Here is a 6,000-nt window from a genome sequence, read left to right as displayed (position 1 = left end):
AGTGCTGTACATTGATATCCAGATGAGAGGTATGTGGCTAAAAATACATCTTGTCAGCTGTGATTTTTGATATATGCCAGCTCTACTTAAAATTTGCTACAGACGACTGGGATGAGCAGCATCTGCCTGCAAGAAGAACCTGTTCCCTACCCTTTTGATCTAAAGCAGATGTTACCTATTATCAGCAGAAGGCCTGTGCTGCATGCTAAACAAAGTCGGTAATATTCAGTAAGGGGCATTGGTAAATGTACACTTGAGAGGGGAGCGGCACATATTATTTACCACCGTTAATGTTATCCCACTGTTTTGGTGGGAGGTGAAAGCACACCTAGTTACTGCACTGGAGGGTCTCAGATTGCTTAGCGTAAAGTGCCACATACAGAGGGCAAGCAGTACTTTCAGAAAAACTAAAGAAAACAGGAAAACCTAAAGAAAATAGGGAAGAAAGGGCTTTCTGAAGTACCTGCATACAAAGGGAGTCCACTAAAGTCATTGCCATGTTTCATCTGAAAAAAAAAACCAAAATAAAGTTCTTTGTGCCGGTGTTGATGATTTTGAGTCACTTCTTTTGCTGGTGTAGACTGAATTAATGAATAATGTGATTAGATCCATCCTGTGGACAACTCACAAATCACTGCTTTTAATGGAGATGATCTTCCTCCTTACAGCTCCAGAGGTCTCTGCACGATGATGCACATGGTTTAGTTATTAACACTCAGTTTCTCCAAACAGATGTTTTACACATTTTCAGGGATGTGGTTTTATGAATATAAATTAGTTGAAGTGGCAACAGAAATGGAAATTGGTGGTATTTGTAATTCTAATGAAAACATTCACATTTACCAATTGCTCTGTTTCTGGAGCTCTAATATAATATTAACCATTTTTCTTATCTGATTACATTCTCATTCCAGCGTACATTTCTTTTTCCTGTTAGAAGTCAGTAACTTGGGCTCTAAACAGTGGAAAAATTAAACACCAATTAAAGCAATTAGAAAAACACTAATTTTGTCTGCTGAGTCTGGTTCTGTGTTCCTTTCAGATGTATAACTTTCATGGAGGTCAACAGGAGGTTTATGTGCAAACATGCATTAGGATCAAGTCATGAAAGAAAATTAGATTAAGGTTTTATAAATAACTGATATTTTTAGGGTTTTTCTGGATGAATTAAATAATTGAAAAAATGAATCATGGTCAATCTGAAATAATTTTTCTTCACAAAAATACGACCCTGTTTTTGAAAAAAAAAATCTACTTTTAGGTCAAACAAAATTGTTTCATTTAATCTGTACAGACATACTTTGGATACTTCTTTTAAAAAATCAGATATAGCCGAATCACTTCTAAATAGAGTTCAAAACAATATTTGAGAAGTGTGCTTGTTTCAAAAATGTTGTAATAAATGTTTCAGTTTATAATGTGCTTTATTTAATCCAAACACTTTTGACAGAAATGCATGAAGCTCATTACAGTAAACTGTAACCTGTATTTTTCAGTGAACAGGGAAGATGGAATAAGATAGGAAATATCTGTATAAGACTCTGCTGCAACTTCGGCTGCTTGCAGGTTAATTGCAGTAGAATCATTGCCCATTGCCTGCACATCATTTGTTTCAGAAGCATTACAGGTATCTAATTTTTTTCTGCTGGAACCAGTGCTTCTTAGCTTGCTTCCTGAGCTGCTGCATTATTTATAGCATAGAAATTTTAAGTTATCTTTAGTGTGAGGGTGTAGTACAAGATAATAAGGTGAACAGTACTGAGTAATAACAGGACCTCCGATGGAAATAATGACTGAAAGGCACAGTGGCCATTGGTGGTTTTTAAATGGAGACATGAACATGACTTAAGTGAAAATCGTTTTGACCAAGGTAATGTGGAGATGGGCAGAGCCCATCACTGTGTTTCAGCATGCCCATCACAATGAGGCATCAGTCACCTTGAGTACTATTATAAGTTAAAAGGGATAATGAAATCAGTGAAAGTTAATAATTTAACTGGAAAAAATGTCATTGGGAGTCATGCTCGTAGTGTCACTATGAGTGAAGAAAGCACGTGTTTTCAGGGATAGATACAGGTAGTTACGAGCTTTTCCTGTTGATGCTCTGATGATGGACAAGAGGAGGTCTGCGGTCTACTCTAGAGGTTATATAGGCTTATAAACTGGGGATGGCACTACACTGATACAGGTGATGGCCCCTAAACCGGCACTGGCCAGGTCCAGGGAGCAGATGGAGCCTTGTGGCATCCTACACCCACCTGTGCAGACACGACCATGTGGGATAACACAGCTCTCGGGTGGGGTGAGGGAACAGCTGGGATGCTTCTAGCATCATTTTAGTTTTGAAAAAAGAACAGATTAAATTAACTGTTAAATCCTGGCATCCTCGGGAATGATGTATGGCAAAGTCTGTCCCTCACTTCTGTACTCTGCTTTGCTGTCATTCTGCCTTTGTTTCTGTATTCCCTTTGCCAGAGTCCCTGTAGTGGCAGACAATTCCACTTTAACAGAAGTCAGTATCTTCAGACACACGTGAGGTCTGCTTTTCCAAGTTACTTTTTAATGACTAAGCTTGATAGAAAACAACAACACCAAAACAGAAAAAGAAAAGGGTATAAAACCATTTTTTCCAGGCAAGACAATAGGTCAGATATCTGCTTTAGGTGACGATGAATCTGTCCCGAGGCATTTACAGCTGGTCAGTGTGCAGACATCACAGTCACACTCTCTCACAGCAGCTCCTGCAGCACGGTGGCTGCTGGGGAGCGGGACAGTGGCTGGCACCCACCAGCCCTGGGCTCCTGAAGCCACCGGGACAGTCCCTGGGGCTGTCTGGTGGGGGTGTAGGTTGAAGCAGATGAGGAGCAGATCCTGGCTCACTCAAACCCCACTCAAAGTTCACAGATCCTGGAGTTGCTGAAGGCAGAGTCCACCTGCCCATCATTTCTTGTCTGCAGAGATGACTTTTTCTCCATTCTCTCTGGCACATTTCCTGGAGCAGCTGAACACACGGGCAGAGCAAATACCATGCTCCCCAAACACTTTATCATACCCGTTTTCCTAATTACCCTTCCACTTATCTGTTTTGCATGGTGGGTTTCTAGTTTCAAATAAGAAGTAGTTGGTGGGTGGCTTGCCAGAAAAGCAGTATTTTTTTTTTTTTTGTTCCTCTTGTCTTTCTGCATCCATTTTTTTTTTTTTTTTTCTGGAAGATAGAATTTGAACTGAACTTGTACTTCTTCTGCCCCTCTTTCTACACATCTTCTCCAAGTCCTTTTTCTTATTCTCTATGTATTTAATTTCTTATCCTCTGTCTCTTTATTTGTGTACCTATTTATTTACATACCCAGTTCTATACTCATTAAAACTTCCTTGGCTTTTGTTTACTTTTCCCTCTGCTGGGATCTGCCTTTGGGGAAGCAAACCAAAAACCATCCTAGAAGACTATCCCAGGAGACCACCCAGCAGGGTTACTTTAAAAGGACATCTACTCAGACAGACTAGGGCACGGGAGCGAACAGCAGCAAAGCTCTGCCTTTTTGTTAGCCATTTTGAACAAATCCAGATGACAGAAGCTAGGAGGACCCAAGATGAGCAAAGGCATTGATCAGCCAGTCTGTCTGTCTGTCTTGCTGTTTTTTCCACTTTCTCTCTGTAACTACCCTGGTATTACAAAATTACAATTATTTTTTTGTAATGCAAAATCACACAACGCTTTTTTTTTTTTTTTTTCCTGTCTTCTCTTCCATTTCAAACGAAGCACACTGACTCTAGTACCTAACTTGATTGCTTTTGATCTTGCCAAAGTTCAAGTTACTGTGTCTGCTGTTCTTCATCTCAGCAGCCTACATTCCCACTTAATGAATACTGATGAGTTAGACACTAGAAAGTGCCTTTGGTCAAACAGCTTGCCTTGTTCTGAATTCTCAGTAGATCCAAGCAATTATAAATCTGTCAGTCCAATCTTCTTTACCTTCAACATGAGCTACAATTTTTTCTAATCCAATGGAGTTTACCAATAATTTTTTTTGCTGAAAGTTTTTCTGGGGAGTGTGCTTGATTATGTTACATACAGCTGCTGGGCCCCTTTTCAATACATACATGTAACTGGAGCTACAGAGGCTCACTAAAGTGTGCATAATTAAATTATGTTTGTATCTACCTACAGCAGTAGGTTGCATATGTTGTGATATGGAAACCAGAATTCTCTGCATCCTAGATGAAAAAACAGAGACTTTTTTTCTCTGGGATAAAGAAAAAGGAGATGGCAGAGTCTTTTTGGTCAATAACATTTGACCCTACGTGTCAACAGCCACAGAAAACCACTTGAAGACAGCAGCTGGGCCAACAGAGCTGTGGTGCAGGTGCAGTTATGAGAAACATCAGAAGATGAGATGTTTTTCTTGTCACTGGATGTGTGTCTCCAGGACAACTTTGCTGGCCCCACATCGGTAACTGAGAACAGAGCTTGGGCAAAGGTGTGTAATACTTGCTAAAGGGGAAGTTCACTGGATTTGCTGTTTTGAAACTTGTGGAGGTAGAAGACACACCGGTGGCACTGGGTGGAGTTTAGGAGGTTACTGGAGTCACAGAGTCCATCAAACGTGTGCCGTGTGGACTTTCCCAAGCCAGGATCTTGGGCACAGTCCTTCCAGACCATCTGTGCAAGGACCATGTCCATCCTGGACTACCAACCTGTGCAAAAGCAGAGGATGCAGAAGAACGTGTCAGTGCAGGAGGGAGAACGTGCTAGACACCCATGCTGGGTGAGGATGGGGTCACAGGAGCTCACCTCACCTCACCCACTGCAAAGTACATACTTGCCCCTTGCCCGGCATCAGCAGGGTTGGCAGTTTCTTCCACACCTCCAACAGCCACCATGAAATGGGAACCACTTGGGTCCAACAAAATTTTCTGGCAGACCTAATCCAGCCTTTAACCCACTACTGGGAATCAGACATTAGTGTTACCCCGTTTTCTTCTACTAGCACTTGTTCCATACTGACAGCAGAAATTGCTAATCTGGCCATTTCTTCATGAATATAACACAGAGGTGTAGTCTGAAATCACGTATTTGCAAGTTCCTCAAATACAGAGTAGGTAATGAAGGGAAATTATTCCTGCAGACATACAATGACATGTTCACTTAGGAGTTATTTTCTGAACAAAACCAACCTCTTAAGACATGAATGGAAACTGAAAACAATGAATCAGCTTTTATTTTAAAGTAACTACTAAAAATGTATGTTACCGGTTCTTCAGACTTCTTACCATGGAGACTGGGCAGTCTCCTATGGGTTTTCCAACAATGTTACTATAACATGCAAAATCACTGGGAGGCCAGAGGTATTTCTTATTGCGAAGCCCTCTCTGGACACAGGAAGAACAGTTTTTGAAGAGCAGCTAGTTCCACATGTGCTGAAGTGTGCTGTATGTAGCATGAGAACTGGGGTGCTGGCAGGTGACCAGATGGGAAGCACCAACCCAGTGTCTCCAGATGAGGAGGCACCTGTCGGGTCACACCATTAGTGCCATCTGTGCTTGGCAAAGGATTTTTTGGTGACCTGTAAAGGTCACCGCTTGGCCCTAGGTACGCAGGCCAGGCTCTCTCTGCCATCGGTCACAGCCACCCCCCTGCCGTGTTGGTGGCCCTGGGTGAGCAGGGGCTGAGGAGCTGTAGGCTGTGTCAGGGGGATGCCTCGAGGCAGCTACTCTGGCTCCTGCCCAGCAGCCTGGGCTGTGCAGGGAGGCACCATGACAGCTTGGGAGAACCTTTTGGTGGCATCCCAGATGAAGCAGAGTTTATTGAGCAATCCTTTGGATCTGTCCAGATGCAAAGAGACAGCAAAAAAGCACCACAGTAAGGGAAGCAGTAGGACACTCGCGTGCCCTGAGCAGAAAATACTTTGCCAGCGGCAAAGGATTCGGGAGCAGAGCAGCGACAGCCAGAGCCGCAGCAGGAGGGGAGGTCCTGCGAGGTGTGCAGAGGGGGTGGAGGGG

Source organism: Falco naumanni, chromosome 2 (assembly GCF_017639655.2).
Source record: "Falco naumanni isolate bFalNau1 chromosome 2, bFalNau1.pat, whole genome shotgun sequence".
Taxonomy (NCBI): Eukaryota; Metazoa; Chordata; class Aves; order Falconiformes; family Falconidae; genus Falco; species Falco naumanni.
This window is presented reverse-complemented; position numbering follows the sequence as displayed.